The sequence below is a fragment of the Pagrus pagrus genome (assembly GCF_965226575.1).
Source record: "Pagrus pagrus genome assembly, chromosome: 8".
In the NCBI taxonomy this organism is placed as follows: domain Eukaryota; kingdom Metazoa; phylum Chordata; class Actinopteri; order Spariformes; family Sparidae; genus Pagrus; species Pagrus pagrus.
Genome location: NC_140192.1, coordinates 28,669,222 through 28,688,999, shown reverse-complemented (window position 1 = coordinate 28,688,999; position 19,778 = coordinate 28,669,222). Strand labels below are relative to the sequence as shown.

The 19,778-nt window shown below is 40.4% G+C and overlaps 1 protein-coding gene across 3 annotated transcripts in view; it reads left to right on the top strand.

Moving 5' to 3' along the window:
* Positions 1-17,370: 17,370 nt before the first annotated feature.
* fgfr1a (fibroblast growth factor receptor 1a) overlaps positions 17,371-19,778 on the top strand; it is a 38,289-nt gene continuing 35,881 nt past the window's right edge. For all 3 annotated transcript variants that reach the window (XM_084358994.1, XM_084358993.1, XM_084358995.1), the window contains exon 1: positions 17,371-17,979. The gene's annotated coding sequence lies outside the window, so the exon portion shown is untranslated. The remainder of the gene's footprint in view (positions 17,980-19,778) is intronic.

Below are 19,778 nucleotides of genomic sequence, written 5' to 3'. Positions count from 1 at the left end.
TGTTGACTGTACAAATAGCGGACAGAGCCACAGTGACGTCACCCGTAGGTTTCACTGTAAGGCTGTCACCATCTAGGCAGGAACTGACTCCGCCTAACTCCTGGCTAAACAGAAATGGACAAAGAGTTGGAGTGTGGATGGAGCTGAAGTGAGTTAGTTAAACAAGCCCACCGAGCTGGAAACTACCGAGCTAGCTAAGGCTAACAAGCTATCTGTGTTCACACATTAGTCATTAGAATTTGACCGATGTTTATTCAACCCAAACAGAGAATATTTTACTTATATTAGCCGCAAGATAGCAAGCAACAACTGGCACTGAAGGTGTGTGCATCTTTTGTTTGTGTTCAGTCTCTAACTAAAGTCAGCACTCACCAGATTCAGTTTCTTTCTGTTATCCCAAAGTGTGTTTTCTTTTTCATCTCCTCTCTGTATGTTTATAAAGTAAAGCACATTTCCCTCCATTCAGCAATCAAATGATTTAGAATATGTATGAAGATAAATCCACATTTTAATCCCAAAAAGAAAAAAAAAAAGAAAAAAATTCTGTGCTCTCCTCAAGTCAGGGTGTTTATTCCTCCAGAAGCTCCGGGCTCTGCCCACAGCTGTCTACTTCCACCTTGGCTTCAGGGTAGGAAAATAGCACAGGGAATTTGATCACCCCATAAGCCACAGTGGCAATTTGGACAGATGACTCTTAGACAGAGAGCATTCCACTGAGTGATACAACTGACCTGTCAGGGGCAGCAATACGCCTGTGCTGCCGCTATTCTGCCGCAAATACCTTTATCAGTAAAAGAAGAAGTAGAAGAAGAAAGCTGGAGAGCGTGTTTACAATGGCAGTCAGCATGAACTGCAATGTGGCGTTACATTGCTGGTGTAAAGCAGGTGGCAGATGTCAGCAAGCCTTCTCAAGAGGAGCACACAGTCGACCCTAAAGTTAAAGGGCAATTTTATAATGAGAAGTGGAAAAGAGCTGACGGTGGCAAGTTACGTGACTAGTTAGTTTTTTAGAGCAGCCAAAAGTGAATGAGAAAGTCAGACTACCTGGTAAGTTTTAAAAAATATGTCTCAGCACAGCATAGCCCTCATCGATCCGAACTCCATTCAGGGAACAAGGATTTTAAAAGTTGTTTGTCGTCTGGCTGACAGACCTGACAAAGCATGAATTCAGCCTTTTTACTTTTTTCTTTTGATCCATTTATTGCAGTCAGATCACAGAAAAATCTCTTTGTTTTGGGTGCATACCAATGTGGTAAGACACATTAATTCAGTCTATGTCTACTTGCTGTTACTTCAGTTACTATTTATTGATTTTAAAACACCAATTAAGAAACTGCCACTCAGCGGAGACAGATGGACAGGTGCTCCACAGCTGAGAACTGGGCAGCGGTCAGCCTCAGGTAGCGCTGGAAGCTGTAGTCATCCAGACGCGGCTCCAAACGCTGAAATTCACAGAGCTGGGTGCCGCCCGTTAATAACCCTGCGATCAAACTCACCGCAAGTAATGCAACGCAAATGTTTTCCTTGCGTTTGGTCTAAATGCAGTATAAAAGCTTTATTGTGGGCACAAACATTTTTAAATTGGAGGCCATCGAGGACCATAAAGCGTCAAAATGTTGGTTTGGATAACTGTAAGTAAGAATTTGAAATCAACATTTTTCATGTGTTTGTGTTTGTGTACACAAAAGTACCATTGCAAAATGGTGGCTGGTAAAAAAACAATTGAGTGGCTGGTAGATGTTACAATCCACCAGCCACAGTGGCCTACAAAAATTGAATTTCCAACACTGGTTGGCTTTATTTTTCAGCCCTGGAGGTGGGCTCTTGGTTTTCACAGATAAAAGGGTCATCTGCTCCTTATCTTTTCTGTGTCCACCCATACAAAATTAATGTCACTCTCTGGCCTCCTGGCTGCCCTTCCACAGCCTGACCGGTCTGAGTTATTGCAAAGTAATCAAGTAAATGGCTGGCAGTTGGGCACACATGGAAAGTGGAGTGCCAGACTCCTGCACGACAGACCGCCTCATGTTGTCTCATCTGCATGGGGGAGTGGGAGTGTGGGTGCTGGATGAGGGGGCGTGTGTAATCAAATCTACCAGAGCTGCTCCTCAGAGATGTTTCATAATCCAATTTAGGTCCACTCCTACTACAAAGCAGCATGTTCTCTGCCGGTTGAAGTGATGTTGGTATGCTCACGCTCTCTAGGTCAGCAGGTGATGAGAGCCATAAGTCCAGAGGCCACAGCTCAGCAGCCTCCAGCCAGCTTTTTGGGAAATGTCGGGCTGATCAGGTGATCAAGGACAAGGCATGCATGCTTTTTGTAGCTGTAATCAACATATGTGTTAGCTCTATGTTTTGATCTAAGGAATGAGAAATGAGATCTTTAATCTCTAGGAAATATTAATCACAGTCATTTTCACAAGACATTTTATTTTTGTATATATTGATAACTTAAAATCCTACATAATGCACCTGTAATATTTTTTCTGGGTGTTTTATATCTTGATCTTAATATTTGTCATATCATTAAAATAAACAATTATATATAATGACAAATGGCAAATTTATAATTAAAAAACTTAATTAATATTTATTTCACTGTAGACAAGCAATGAAATGCTTTATAAACTATTTATTAGCAATTGTTTATTGGAAAGTTGCAATTGATGTTCAGAATACTTTGCAGTAATACTGTGTAGTGCAACCGATGTTTTCAACCTTTAACCCTTTGCTTAATAAAAGTTTTATGAACCATTTCATTGACCTCAGTATCTCTAAAATCCTGGCTACAGCCCTGAATGTGTTCAGTAAACTTGCTGGGGTTTTGTGATACTGTGGCTATACTTGAGAGGGAAAGTTTATTTTCCCAGATGTATTTTTCTCCACACTCTGAGGTTGATGCTTGAGCTTCTTTTTATTGATTATGGAGATGTAATCTTCTCAAAAGCAGAGCCAGACAAACAACCCATAAGAGTCAGGGGAAAATTAATTAAGTTTATGGGATAATATATCCAGGTTCCATCACTGTTGTTAGAAATCACACTATTATGTATCATCTGCCAAATCTGCAGAGGAACTCTGTAAATCTACGGCATATACTGACTGTTCAGTGTAATTGAGCTCCAGAATTTTGATGTGGTCTGTTTTCAGCTCTGTAGTTAATAGCAAAGAGAAGATAATAATTCAAGTTGTGGAAACAATAAATGAAATTGTCAGTAAGGTTGGTTTAACATGAGCGTGCGAGTAGTCTCTGAGATCACATAAACCGAAAGAAGTCACCAGACTCATCCTAAAAGTACAACCTTAATATTTCTATTTATATTTTTCCAGCTCTACTGGTTTGAACTACTCTCACCACTCTCATAGCACCATTTTCAATGATAAAGCTCTAAAAACCCACTCCAAGCTAACTGCTCAGCACCCAGCAGGAGACAGACACAGTTAGAGACAAGGCATATTTCAACCAACTGAACACCCCTCATCTCACCCTACCTGACAGTGGCCACTAAAAATACAAAAACAAGTGCAAGCCCCTTTCTGCAGTAATTGATTGTTTTGCCATTCTGGGCTACCATGGAAACGAGGCAGTGCAACATGGTGGATACTATGGACAACGACCCACTCCCTCTCTACATATAAAGGCTCATTCTAAGGTAACGAGAGCACAAGGATTCTTAGTTTTACGTGATTTTTAGTTAATGAAAATATAATTAAGAATATTTTATTCCATTTCTGCCAATAGATCTTCCTAAATCCAACGCACAGGACCTTTAATGACATTCAACTTTAAAATATGTATATATTTTAATCATTTAATCATTCTTTTGCTTTTGTTTCTTCTGTCACCACAGTTTCAAATCAGAATGATGGCATTGAATAGTCACTGCTGGGACATCCAAAATTATCATCACTACATACCTTGAGCATGTAGAGGTGAGTGCTCAGGATTATTATGTAAAGTACAGGGTGTTAAACACTAGTACACATATGCAAATACAATTCCATTTCATATTTCCACTCAACTACATTTCAGGGGGCAATATTTTTTTTACAGCACTTAATTTATCTGACAGCTATAGCAACTAGTTTACAGTTTTTACTCATAACACATATAACAAATTCATAAAACTAATACATTGTTGTCGATTATACTATTCAGGAGTAAAGAAATTAAAAATGAGCTCTACCTCATCCAGTTAATACATAAAAAATCACATACACCTTCAAAACATTCCTGCAGCAGCACCTGTTTACCAAGGCCTACAACCTCAGCTAACTCTGTCTATTATCAAAATGTTACCTATCAAAGCTGCTGTGAGCGTCGTCATCGTTTTATCTAACTTCTTGTCTGTTTCACAGCCAGCAATCCCCTGCCTCCTCTCATCCTCACCACATAGACACGGAGCGGTAACCCCCAGACAAGGCAGGAAACAGGATGATCCACAATAACAGCTTCACAACAGGACTGCATCTTTATGGAGTTCTCTGTCCTGATTGGATAAAGGGGGGAACAATCACTTACGGCAGTGTGTGAATAAAAATGTGTGAGTATGAGTAATATCAGTCAAATATGTTTGTTTAACTGTTTTTAAATACTTAAAGTAGGCCTGCATTTTTCTGGTAATACTATACTAAGGTATAACTATTACCTCTTTAAATGCAGAACTCTTAGTTGAACATTTTTCCAGAGTGTTACAGAGTATTGCAATACTCTTTGAGGAAAGGATCTGAATAACTCTTCCACCACTGGTGAAGTAAAAAGAGACATCAAGGAAAAAACACCATAAAATAATAATCAGTAACACATTTGCATTCATGTGAATGCAAGTCCATATCTAAAACTGACATATTTGATGACATCATGTCTGCTTTTATTCATTTGTTTTCAGAGATGTAGAATAAAAGGCAGACTTCATGTAAAGACTAGATCCTGCCTGTCCTCATTTCATATAAATCAGATCAGATAAATCAGATTCTCCCGAGCATTCAGATATAATTGGAAATGTAGTGGGAGCACATAAGATGGGCGGAACTAAATCGCTGCATTTGGTGATTATTCACCCTTAAAACAATACAGCTGGCACCATGAATTCTTCAATACCACACAGCAAAATATTCACAACTGCAGTGACACTTCACCAGGAAATGCAATACTGTGCTGCACACGTAATTCAACAAGATGTTTATATTGATGAACTAAGACTCATAAAGGCACGCCGTCCCTCTGTCAGCAGGTGCCCAGCACACACTGGCCCATTGATATGCGCATTCCAGTCTCTCCACTCGCAGCCCAGCAGGTTTCCTCGCAGCCACTCAGGACAGGGGCTGACGCACACAAAGAGTCTTCAATCTGCCTCAGACAACAGCCAGCATAAAGGCCCAGAAAGCCACAACAGTGTTATGTCAAACAGCGGGCTGGGGGTGGTGAGGCGAGGTTGGGGGGCCCTGCGTAGAACAGGGGCACTGCTGATGGATGGATGAGGGCTGGGCTTTAGCGGAAGGCCTGTCTGAGGTTTTTTGTGCATAAAAGAGGATATTTGTACTTGCTCAGTAACAATGGAATGCAAACACGAAAAGCAAGGACAATAAAACACGACTTTGGGGTGATGAAGAAGCTGCTAGGGAAATCATCATGCAAAGCATCCCTGTGGGAGATATTGTTCACTCTGAGGACTACATGACCCCCCTTTGTTCTCATGCTCATGTGTGGCTTAGCCTGCCTTTGCATAAGGCATTTTTGGCTTTAACAGTGTCCGGAATATTTCCTTACATTGAAAGGAAGTGAGGAGTGATCAGAAATGCCCCACCTCAACTTAAAACACACTGTGTTCAGGCTGCGCTTTTGTCAGCCACATCTGAGCCAACGTTCATCTGACTTTAAAGGAACAGATCACTCAAAAATTAAAATTCAATCATTATCTACTCAGCCCCATGTTGATGGAAGGTCAGGCGAAGTTTCGCAGTCTACAAAATTTTTCTGGAGCTTCACAGCAAAACCAGGCCAGTTGCCAGGATATAATGTTTTTAGGTTCTGCAAAAATAGGATATGTCCAAGGTTGACATTAGTAGCAAATATGGCATATCACATATATATTCTATGCTTATTTGCTGTTATATCAGGAGATGGAGGGGATGGAGGTGGCATTATTACAAGCCAAGAATGCTGCAACAAAAGCGGGTGTTTTTGAGATATTTTTAGCCATTTTTATGGTGACCAAAACCAGCTATTTTTCAGGGGAAGTCAGACCAACTCCATCCATGATCGTGGCAATCAAAACAGGTATTTTAAGTCAGACCATGATGTTTTTTCTAACACTAACCAAGTGTTTTTAGTGCCTTAACCTAACCAGAGCATGAGCACAGTGTTGTATACATAAAGAAACATCCCGTTTTAACTTATCTGTGGTTTAGCAGAAACATGCTTAGCTAATATTTATTCTGGTGAGTGGGTCGGCAAAACAGATTTGCAGTATTCTCCTAAACAACTAAAGTAGCTGGGGACTTGTTTTAAAATGTAAAAAACAAGAAAAAATAAAATGGCTCCATACAGTGTGATCCAAGTTTCTGGAAGCCCTAAGATCTAAAATTGATTTGAAAAGACATTATTTGCATTCTATTTGTGCTAAAATCTTCACTTTAGCCGCTAAGCTAAAAGCATTACTGTGCACCCCCTCAAGGCTGTGAATAATGTGTTTTCAAATCATTTTGGGCTCTTGGGGCTTCTGGAGACTTGGATTTCTCTGGATGAGCTGTATGAAGACATTTATGTTTTTTGGGTTGTTTCTTTTGTTAATGACTGTATTTCCATTTTTGGATGAACTTGTCCTTTGCGGCCTGCATAGTCCCGATCCTACCTCAGATTATGGTGTTTGATCTCATCCTTTGTACATTTTTAGCATTTCCTTACAGGTGTAAAGTATCTGCACTGGTTAATTATTAATAAACATCATAAACTTTATTCCGTCATTTTATAACCTTTGGTTGGCAGGCTCATCTAAATGTCTCTTTCACTACCATGGCATGTACGTATCACAGGGACAAGTTAATAATTACTGCTTGAAGCTTTTTTCAAATCAGCCCCACATTATACAAGTTCTGCTTTCATTATCTTATGTGTGCCAGTGAACCAGTTCAGACAAATAGATGATTTGCCTCCCCAGTGCTGCTATAAACAATCAAAGATCATCTTTTATTGGCCTGAGATGTTTTTTTTGTTGTTGCCTCATCTGTTTTGCACAATTTTTACCAGCCAGAGCTATGACTGTTCAGACTAGGGTGGAGATTTACAGAGTTTCAGATATATTACTCACCTCCAATCATCAGACGGAAACAATCAGCAGCCAAATGAATAAACAATCTGCATGTGTTTTTAATTCTACCAAAGCTCTGCTTGTGTCCAGTGTAGAACATTAATAACAGCTTGATGCACATCTCAAGGGAACTCTTTATCAGTGACACAGACAGAAAAAGAAAGGTCTATAAAATGTCTGGTTCCAAACCGCTGTTGCATCAAAGATCTTCGGCCGTGTTTTGATGCTCTGAAATTGTAAGATGTGGCTGGTGGCACATTTAACTCTCACTGTTAGTTAACCCAATAAAAATGCTTTCTTTTCTCTGGTATGTATGTGGTTGTCAGATTCACACTCCATCTGCTGCAAAGTGCACAGCTCTCTGTGAAGGTGCAAGTTCATTTGACCCAAAAGTTTAGAAATGTCAAAAGTGTCTGATCAAAATATACCCTGATAGTGTGAGGTTAAGATAGTATTACCTTTAGCAAAAAACAGCTGGCATTTTTGGAAGTACACGGTTTTGTTTTATAGAGTGCTGCACGGATGAGTCCTAAAACCTGAACATGGGTTAGCATTAGCATAACATTTTGTTAACACACATGAAACTCTCACACTAATAAATACAGTACATCACTTGCGAGTTTTGTAACTTTAAAAAGCGGTTGCTAACAGGTGGCCAAATGAGGCTACAGAAGTTGACAGGGACATTGAACGAGCCATGATGATCTCTAATTCTTCTAACTTAAGATTGCTATTGGTGATGATGTTGTAGTCATGTGTTGTTCGTTTATAGCCTAACATTAGCTTTTTACTTCTGTTGATTGCATGTACGCTTCAAAAATCATAAAAGTGTTGAATTGTGGAGATAATCTTACTGAATAAAACTTGTAAGTATCATAAACTTTATTATTTTCCGCAGAGATTATTTAATGCAATAATCCAAAATCCGGTTGAAAAATCTCATGCTCTTTTTGTCAAGGGAGCCAGGGCTATGTTAACTTCAGATTAGCCTCCAAACAATGTCATCTGTGCCACTCTCTATTGCCAACAAATCAATGAGAAGATGTAGACCACTCTCATGAAACAAGATCTCCAAAGGCAACAAAATCCACCACAAAATCCAAAGATACCAAATAAAGTCTTATCTTTGTTTTTTCAATCTATACAAGAACCAAAGTGTAAATAAGAACATGTTGCGTGGTTATATCAGCTGTGTGCTAACTATGATGCTACCGCCAGCTGTCAACTAGCTTAGCTTATCACAAAGACTGACTTGAATTACGACTTTTGCCGTCTAGGTTATTCGTAGCCATAAGTGGATGGAGGATGGAGCTGGCGAGGATGGTCAGATTACATTTTTAAAAAAGAAAAATCTAAATTGGGAGCCAAGGACACGCCGTGGTAGCCACACCCTAAAAAATAACCCACCTTATCATCTATTTTAATCTAAATGGGACCATATTTACAAAATGAACATCATGCTGTATTGAAGAAGAAGAAGAAGAAGTAGAAAGATTTCAGAAAAGGTGGGATAACACTTCTTGTTTATAATTGGACAGACAACCATTCCATGGAGCATTTTAAAGGGACAGTTCGGGCTTTTTGAAGTGGGGTTGAATGCAGTACTTGTCCAGTATGATGTTGTTGTGGGTGGTGAAAGGTTATATTTTCTGCCACCTTAGGGCCATAATCATATCCTGGCGTGACTCAGTATTTCTTTTGTTAAGTTGTTAATTAAACAGTAAATTGTTCTGTTTTGGCAAAATCATCTTTGTTTGAGGCTCAGTATTTATCTCACTCTCTAGTGCTGATCTTCAAAAATACAGAATTTGGATCTCCAATAAAGTAAAGCAAATAATAGTCACCTCATTTTGTACATTTGTCCCCAACATCAAACAAGGTTAACACTGCATGGAAGATGAAAGGCTAACACATGCTGAGGCACAAATCTGTTTCTTTGTCATCCCAATCTTTAATCTAACTACCAAGCTGGCCTTCATGTGTCTTCACAGCTTCAGTCGTCAATCATTTGTCAATTATGTCAAAATCAAAGACCATATGAGCTCTTCACATATGAACTATGTGTTTGATCAGCCAGTGCAAACTTGTGTTTGTGCTGAGCTGGCAGACACATTAGAATTTCTGATGTGCTTTGAACTGCTGCCAAAGCATATGATCTTTACGCCAGCACAATAAAGCTATTTTACAGTTGCCTTCAACGGGAAGTTGATGAAAGTGCTCACTTTCTGTCAGTTAATTTGCATTTATGTTGGTTGGAATCTTGCAAAGAAAACAAATCTCCCTTCTAGGAGACACCCATATCATGCCTACACATTCTGTCAAAAAAACCCATCTCTTTACACATCTGTTTACACTGATTGTCTTGTGGTGGGTTGAAGCTCAAATATTGCATAGGCCTCCCTCGTACATGTTCACTTGAAGAGGGAAAAACATCCACACGACTCCAAGGTCAAAAAGGATAAACAAAGTATATCGTAGGGAGCTGAGGTTTCTTGATGCAAGAAATCAGGTAGAGAGATGAACTCTTTGGGAAATGCCCTTTTATTCCACTCTTCAATAGCTCTCTTGAGCTCACGCTCGGCTCCAACAAAGTCTGTTCCATTGTCTGAGCGTACGACTTTCACCTGGCCTCTTCTAGCCATGAAACGATGAAGAGCATTTATAAAGGAGTCTGTATCCAGTGAAAATGCTGCACTGCACGGACTGCCAGGCGTTATAACGACGTATCTTTCACTGTACCTCTTCCATGTTTTACTTCGAACGGGTCGCTGTAGTTCACTCTACTTCAGGACTCTGTTGCAAGGTAAGTCAACCATCTGTTGTTGTCCTGCAGCTCCATGCTGCCCCAAGTCTCCTTGAAACATAGACAGCAGGGTTCAATGAGGTATTAACATATCGTTATTGATGTGGCTCAGAGATCTATAAGATGTTCTCCACTCAGTTAGCGAAAGTGTGGAATCTGCTTGTTCTCTTTCTGATGTATGTCAGCACAATTGTGCTGTCTGACCAAAACATTGATTCTTGGAGTTGCAGCTGCAGTTACTCTGGCCTTCCCCGTGACATATGTACAGTGGAATTTGTTGCTGCTGTTTCTCTGTAACAAATAGCTAACTGTCCCGTAACCTTCTACACTAGTGTCAACAAGGCGGTATAGTTTGTTTTGAATGGCCTCACCAAAGCCTGCTGGCTTCAAACACCTTTGGACACTGATGTTCTGCCCAGACTACTCACAAGTGAGCTCATCAGGTATCAGGACATCCCAGCCTTGCAGGACTCTCTTCGCTGGGACCACTACTGGTACAAAGGATGTTCCTCCTGGTGGGAGCCTTGTCTGACATGATGATCTTGAACCTGAAGCTGTTGGCTCACAACATCTGATACAACAGCAAGGACTCTTCCTCTGAGTGGACTGATTTAAGACAGTCATCCTTGTAGAAATTGTGCAGCACTGTGTTGACTGCTTGGACGTTAGACTGATCTCTGTTGTTAGAGGAACCGGAGAAGGTTGGAGTCTTCATCTGGCACCTTAACCTGGTGGAAAGTCGCTTCAACATCAGCCAAGACTGCCACTTCCTCTTGCCTGAACCTGGTGATGACACCAAGGAGTGTGTTAGTGAGATTTGGTCCATGTAGCAGCTGATCATTCAGAGTAGTTCCCTGGTAGGATGCGTCGCAGTCAAAAACCACTCTGAGTTATGTGCTTCTTGGGGTGCTAAACCCCAGATGTGGCAGGTACCAACTTACCGTCATCATGGCTGAGGTCTTTGCTGGGTACCTTCACGGTATAGCCCTTTTCAATTATGTTATCTACGAATGCTAAGTACTCTGCATGGAAGGCTGGATTTTTCATAAACTTCTGCCTTAAGTTCAGAGTGCATTGCTCACCTACCTCACGGTTCCTGGGTATCTTCATGTCCTTGTTCCTTAGTGGCAGAGCACATGCTATAATGTCCATCCAACAGCTCATTTGTTGTACTGTGGCAGATGTCTTCCCGGAGAGGTCCATTGATGGTCCAGCCAAGCCGTGTTCTTACAGTATATGGGCCGTTGTTAACACTGGCAATGGCCTGCCATGGTTCAATAGCCTTTGGCGCATTAGTCTGAATTAGCAGTTTAATCTCTGCATCTATCGCTGAAGGTGGGGCCACTTGTTGACATCCTCTTGTAAAGGAATATTGCCCGCAGTTGCCGGGATGGTCTTCTGGCTGTATGTAACTGGGAGCCCCAGAAAATCGTTGCAGTCCAAGCTGCTCACTTCCAAACCAGACACAATGTGACGACTAGCCACCCCCATGGTCTTTAGTAAGATGTACGTCCTTCTTCCTGTTTCACTGAGTTCTTTCATTAGCTTCTCGGTACAAAAGCAGGGAGACAATGGTCACATAAATTGTTGCCCCTGTTTTTAAGACCTTTTGCTTGTAAGAAGTCAAACTTCTCCTTATGAAGAGACTTATTCATCTTCTGTTCCATAGTTTGCTCTCCACCCTGGCCTAGGTTTTGGAGCCTGCTTGCTGACAAAATCGACAAGATCATTGAACTTCGCTCTGCAAAATTATGCCCTGAATTGCACGGACCATACTCCTTCACTTTTCCCTCCGCATGTACGGGAGCTTGGCAATAATAGCACGCATGTTAGCTGTATTGGCCAGATCTTCCATGTAATCCACGTCAGTCATAGCATTACGACATCCTTTGAGATAGAGGCCAAATGAGTGGAGAGCCTCTGCGTCGCCGGACTTGATGCTGGGCCAGTTTGGGGCCTTTGGGGTTGATATACAGTATGCCACCAAAATCTTATAGGCATTTCCAAAATGTTCTTCCGGAAGTCTCTTGGCTTCACAATAGCCATACTCAGGTTTTATATGGAGACAGCTCCTTATCAACTCCCTCAGCTGTCCACTGGTGTACTGCTCGATAAAGTACAACCGGTCTATGTTGCCCTCTGTCTCGTCCTCTACTCCATGTTCGAATGCCCTGATGAACAGCCGATATTCTAGGCGGTCTCCCTTGAACACAGGAATGTTCTGAGGAGGCAGAATAGCTCATCTCTGCTGCTTAGTTAACATTACAGCAATGCCTTGTAAAGTTTCTGGTATCTCTGGCTGTGGTGGAGTAGTTGCAACAATTGTTCTTTGGACGTTGTGTTGAATGTCATTGCTCTGTGCAACTTGCCTGTCTGTGAGTGAGGGACTCTTTCGTTGCCTCAGAGCTAGCACATCTCTAGATTCATTTGAACATAGGAGTTCATTCCATCACTACTTGATGCTCTGGATGAGATATGAAGCCCTTCAAACTAGGTCAAAATCTTAATTTTCGCATCAGATACAGCTATGGTTTGAATCTCTAGCTCCCTCTTTTCGCTTTTCAGTTCATCCTCCTTTTGTTAGGGCTGAGTTTTTGTCGAACCCAAATGCAGAGGTTGGAGACAGATGTGTTGTCCAAAAATGTTTTACTCACAACAATACTTTCAAGCAGGGAGCGAGGAGGGCAGGCAGGCTTGGCTCAGGTGAGACTGCAGGCTGAGCAGAGAGACGCTGGTGAATTTGCACATGAAGAGGGAAAAACACAAAGCATTATCAATGCCAAGGCTAGAGAAAACATAGCAGGAAGTCACTTGCAACTCTCGCGCTGGAATAGCGACCCGCTCGTGGTGGAACGATCTGGCACTGGAGTGTTGGAGAGGTCAGGGTAATGTAGCGGGAGGTGATGAGCTGATGACTGTCAGGTGCGTCTCTCTGCTGCAGCAGGAACCAACAAGCCACGCCCACGGACACACGCACTGGGAAGGGGCAGGTGAGGGAAAACGGAGGGGAAAAAGGTAGGGAAAACACAACAACAAGACAACAACAACAAGACACAACAAGGCTGACATGGCACACACTGTGAGACCAAACAAGCTATGGGTAAATGTTTCAGAGCCTGATAATACCGTTCACAGAGTAACAAGGCTAAACTGCAAGAACCATCAGGGCTACCCAGCTTGCTAATGCTTGGAATGACACAGCATCTCTCATGGGGAGAGTAGAGAATTGGACTTGCTTCCTTGTGGTTGTCAAAATGTCCATTCATCCAAGTGGAACTAGGTTTTCTTATGAATGTGGTGGGTTGAAGCTCAAATATTGCCTTTTGCAATTCATTCCACAGTTTTGTTGTATCTTCTTACAAGGGTATTCAAAGTCAAGTTCCCCTGATCAGAAAACTATACTACGGTAAGAAAAACATGTGGCTGGGTCCATGATTGAGCCTCAACTGCCTGAAATCAGTTCAAAGCACAAAAGAATTCTCTTCAAGCAACAGTGACTTATGGTGCATTCCATTGTAAAAGCGACATCTATCAAGGAAAAGTGCAATGGAACAGCAATTCAAGGCAGAAATCCAAGTCGGAAACTTAGGCAATATCTGCGTAGCCTAAAATCGTCAATATAAATGTATTAAATGTATATATTTCCTCCGTTTTCCCGTGATAACGAGTTAATTTCATTTGTTTTCTCGAGATCTCGAGTTATTATCTCGAAATAACAACTGCCGTTTTCCCGAGATAACGGGATAATTTTCTTGAGATCTCGAGATAGCAAAAATGTGTTTTCCGAGATAACGATATAATTAATTCGAGATCTCGGGATAATGACTGTGATATGATAGGCCTGAGATTATGGAGACGCCCGGGACCTCGTAGCTGGTCAGCTATGTAGTTAACTACGACATGAGGCTCACTTAGATTGCGCCGCCGATAAAGCCTTGCTAACCGTCTTTTTAGATTACGCACACTAATGTGTATATTATCTGTAATAGCAAGACATAATGCTATTTCAGCCTGTGTCAGGCCTTGATTGAAAAGATAAGTGACGCGGTGATCGATATGCTCCTGCTTCTCTGACATTGCTACACTGAATGATGTTTCCTGCAATGCTTTAATATACTACACTATCGTTTTGTTTTCTTAAGATCTTAAATTAATTATATCATTATTTCGGGAAAACAACGTTTCGTTATCCCGAGATCTCGAGAAAATTATCCCGTTATCTCGGGAAAACGGCAGTTGTTATTTCGAGATAATAACTCGAGATCTCGAGAAAACAAATGAAATTAACTCGTTATCACGGGAAAACGGAGGAAATATATACATTTAATTTAGGGCTTCCGTAGAAACACAACGGCAAGTCAGAAAACACAACAGCAAGTAGGAAAACATATCAGCAAGTCGGAAAACATGATTGCAAATTCCAAAAACACAACGATATTAGCCAGAAAACACATCAGGATTTTGTGAAACGGAAAGGGCGGGACTTGTACTTGTTGAATCTGATTGGGCAGATCAGTGTCAATAACAGTGGAAATGTGGGGAGGTCCATGCTGACCATAATCATACAGAAGAAGAAGACGCGCTTGGTCGTCACGCTCTACATCGACAAAGGAATATTGGTGAGAAAATAGTTTTTTCTTCATATCATTTGCGAATAGTTCACATGTTGAGAAAGCTGATGAATTCATTTATCAACTTTCTCAACAGTTCATAGTCAGTAATTTTAAAAGTTACTGACACGTTACCATGTGAACTATTCGCAAACTATATAAAGAAAAACTTATTTTCTCACCAATTTCCCTTTGTCGATGTAGAGCGTAATGACCAAGCCCGTTTTCTTCTTCTGTATGATTTCTGCTCAGCACATTCCTACAGTTATTGACACTGATCTGCCCAATCAGATTCAATAAGTACAAGTCCCGCCCTTTCCCTTTGAAAAACATTCTGATGTGTTTTATGGTTAATGTCATTGTGTTTTTGGAATTTGCAGTCGTGTTTTCTGACTTGCTCTTGTGATTTGCACCCGTCGGCCACCGTACTTAGCAGCCTACTCGTCCTGTCTTGTTTTAGTACCCTCAGCTATTAAATCAGCTGCTGTAGTTACTTGTGAAGTTCGCAGACTTGCCATTCAAACACCCGTTTGCAGCAAGCTTCCAAGTTTTTTCCGAGCAGATGAACTAGAACGCTTTTATATTGGAAGTCGGAAATACCGACTCATTATTTCTGACTTCCGACTAGCAAAGATACGCACCATTTCACCAGTGGAAGCGGAAAGCTTCCTGCGTGTTCTCTTGTACATACTGTCATTCTTACATCAACATTAATTGAATCAAGTGAATATTAGCTGACTTATACCTATGACTTAACTTATGCAATTAAATCACTTGTTTATTTCAATTTACATGAACTACCAAACACAAATACAGACGAGCTTAGTTATTGAACCAAACATGTACGAACTTTACTTGGCTCCCACAACAACCTTTTAAAGTGCATTAGGCTTTTATTTTGGAAAGTGGAGTTGACCAAGTTTTCAATAAGGGCTCTAAATCTTAAGTGAAATGCAGCAAACATTCATATTATTGTTCTTTTATGTCTATATGGGACTTATTTCAGTGATCCGTAGGAATCATTTCAAAATAAAAGTGGTGTTCAATAAAGTGTTTAATATTTTCTAATGTTTTATTGTATGTATTTCTCACAGTGTTTTTGTTTTGATCTGGACTGAGTTTGCAGTGAGTTTATCTGGATTATACACAGTCGAAATTAGAGGCAGGAGTACTATAATCATCTATAATCACAGTATTAGCCTGTGTGTTGTGTACGTCTCCAATCCCACAAAGCAGAGAGCGCGGTGTGGAGAGGTGGTGGAGCTGTGCAGGAGAGGTGCTGTGGATGGCAGGGGGAGCCAGGTTTCCACCAGGCCGGATAGACCTGCGTCAAGTTGCAACGTGACAGCATGAATAATGTCGGACTTCCGGCGGTGTGACATTCAGAATAAAAGCAAAACAATTACCCTCTGAGAAGCGCTGCTAATGATTTCCCAATGTACAGTCAGGTAAAAACTAATTAAACCAAGTTGAATATAAACATGAACAAAATATTTTTTGCAGTGATGGAAGGTATATTGTACTATATACTCATGTACTTCACTTAAGTACAATTTTATACACACACACACACACACACACACACACACACACACATGCATTATATGTATGTGTATCTGAAGCTTTTTTCTCATGATAGCCAATGCTCTATTAACTTATGAAAAACATGTTACTGTTTTGGTAAAGGTAATTTGATTTGACTGATTTTAATGCTGAATATACATAATGCATTTTATTTGCATTGACAATGTTTTGTGGACAAAAAGAATATTTGTGAAACCCAAAAGTCATAGTCAAATAAAAGTAAAGATATCTTTATATAATTAAGCATATCTATTATATATATCTTTAATATTACTTTAGTAAAAGTGAAAGTCATACTAGTACTAAGTAATATACTATACAAATAGTATTTGAGTAAAAGTCTTAAAGTATCTGATATTAAAATGTTCTTAAGTATCAAAAATATTTTTTAAGAATCATAAGTACAAATGAAAGTAATAAATGAAAGAATATACTGTATACCGATTACTGATATACTGATTACCTGCCTGGATGACTATCAAATCCGATATTTAGCATTTTTCTGATTATCAGAATCTGTTTTTTGTTTGTTTGAATCTAATTGCAGATGAAATAAAAATGAATTTAAGTGCAGTTTGTAATTTGAAAAGTAACTAGTGACTAAAGTAATCATATAAATGTAATGCATAAAAAGTACTGTATTTGCCTCCAAATCAGTGTGTGTGGTAAAAGTATGCCGTAGCAGTACCTAAAAGTTGTGCTCAACTACAGTACTTGAGTACATTTACTTAGTTACATTCCATCACTGAGTACAGGGTAAAATATTATTAATGTTTGATTTTGAAGTAATCCAAAAGTAATCAGATTAAATTACATTTTTTGGAATCCAATGGATTATGTTACCTTTTACAGACATTGCCATGTAATTTGTGCTCAGTAACTGTTCCCATTTCAAAATAAATCCGCCCCATCTTCGTGTGTTTCCTTCAGTCCAGCGAGGCGCTATCAAGCAACTACACTTGAAGTATTGATCGCATCGGCTTTTATTTTGTAACGAGCGAGCGGAAGTGGTGTAATTCACGGTGTCCGCCTTCACATCGGTCCGGAGGATGCGCATATTATCAGTTTGAAGGGAGGAGGTTTGGAGCAGCACGGACCGTCGTTGTTCAACAGCATTTCTCCGCCAGGAACAGTCCAACTACCGAAGGCTTCATTTCACTGCTGATGTGTTGTACGAATACAACGCTGACCGACATTTTGCTTTCGGATATTTTGTTAGAGTGAGTCGAAGAACTTTAGCACGGAGTTTTCGGAGGTTAGGGGACTTCATTTCACCGTGAGCGGAACGTTTTGGGATAAAGGGACTAGACTGGTGTCTCCTGCCTCTGTTGAGGCTAGCTAAGTGAAAGAAAAGACTCTTGTGGCGAAGGAAATACGAACAAAAAAAGCGAACTTAAACGCTTCTTAAGAATTTCTTCCCGCTCCGGTGGTTCTTTGGGGGTTTCGGAGTGGGGGACGCACATTCTTTTCTTCTGCCGCATAAGTTTGGCAGAAATGCGCAAACTTGTTAGCCAGCGGTGTTAGCTCAGAGTGCCTGAGCTTTGTTAACGGGCCACACGTTGAAATCTGGATTTTCTGTTTTGTTTTTTCCCTGGAAGTTTTTCTGCCTCCAGTCTGAGTTCAGGAGTTTATCAGACCAACACTGGCTGTTTCACAGCCCCCCGCAAGTAAGGTGGGTTGGTGTCTTATTATTCCTTCTCTCTTTACTTTACTGTACGTTTACATGTTAAAAGTGGTTAGCTTATATTCCACTTTTTAATGATAAGATCTTACTGATGAACATCTCATCATGTAGGTAATTGAGATGTTTCAAAGAATTGTGTCTCTTAGATAGTTCATTCCCCCACTTCCTTTTTAACTTTAGAAAATATTTGTTATTCATAACAAGGAAAACTATCTGTGTATTTACGCATTTGTTTCCCAGACCTCCTCCATGCTTTTAAAATGAAAGGCCCAAATGTTGCCTGCAGTCCTGCTAAAAACTGCTCTGGCTTTCTATCTGAAGCCTCAGCAGGCGCCTTTAATCAGATTAGATGATTAGCTTGAATAAATGCAGCCCACATCAAAGATGAGGCACAGAACGTGAATGTTTTAGACTCCACATCATGGTATTATTCCCTTTTCAACGATGGAGTTTGACTGTTTGCACTCTTAACACTTTCTGTCCTTTATTGTCTTGTGATGTCCTTATCAACTGTGATGCGTCTCTGCAAAAATGATCCTGATTCTTGTAACCCTATGCATTATAGTTGTGTCTGTAGCTTTCAGGTCACAGACAAAACTATCAAACATAAGCACACTAAAATTAAATGTCTTTCTATCCAAACACTTCTCACATTTTCAGCACAGTAACATGTTTAAATCCTCAGGACAAGGGCAGCCATCGTTACTACGTCTGTCATGAAGTCTGGGTCTGCAGGGGCCAGTCTGAAGTTATATAAAAGCTCTAAATGTTATGATATAAAGGAAGAGGGAGATGGATGGTTTAGGAAAGCAGCACGTCCACAGGGAGTTCACCACGAGATGAAAAAGTTTTCTCCTGAACCATATAATGGGAAGTGAGCAACAGTCCTGCCCTCAAATTTACTAGGCAAGTTACTAGTAATTAAATTGTAGTCGCTCATTCTTCAGATTGATATTTTTAGTTGTTTTCAAGAAGTTTGAGATTTAATTTGTGTGTGTCTATGCGTGTTTTAGTCAAATATGCCCATGTGCATGTTGGTAACAACTCTAGGGTGAGAGTCTCTGGATTTAACCTCCCTTGGGAAAACACACATGTACATGTATACAAAGTTGGATCACCATATGATTGAACTTGGCCATTTCCCCCCCAAAATTATAAGAATATTTATGCTTGTGATTTTTTTGTGAGGTAAAAACACTCTGTAAATTAAAAAAAAGGCCTTATTAATTATTTTTTATCCCCCAAAAAAGTATAGTGTGGCAGGCAACTTGGGAAACCTGGAAACTTGGGCTCCAAGAACTATTTTGCAATTTTACAAAACAATAGGTGTCTGCTTGGCTTACTTACCTACTTTGGCCACCCAACAGATAAAGTTTGGCCATCGAAAAAGGATTGAGCTAACTGAAAAAGTACTTTGGATTCATGTGTCTTTCAGATGGCTTTACATAAATTGTCACATATTACATTTGAGTGTAGTCCCATGACACCTGATCTCCCCCCATGACATGCTGGTGTTGAACCACTGATTCAAACTGTGAAGCTGCAAAGAAAAAAAGCCAGAAGTGTGTGTCTTGGTGAAAACAGTAGCCCGGGGGAAATGGTCTGATGCTCTGTGTGCAGACTGGCCTGTTGCACAGTTAAACTGGAAAGGGGGCTCCAGATTTTTGGGAGCTGAGGAATTTTATGCATGGATGGCAGTGAACAGTAATTATGGTGCAGACGATGTTATGGGTTAGGCCTGTAACCTTTTGTCTTTCTATAATGATAGAAGCTAAATGTGCCTAGCG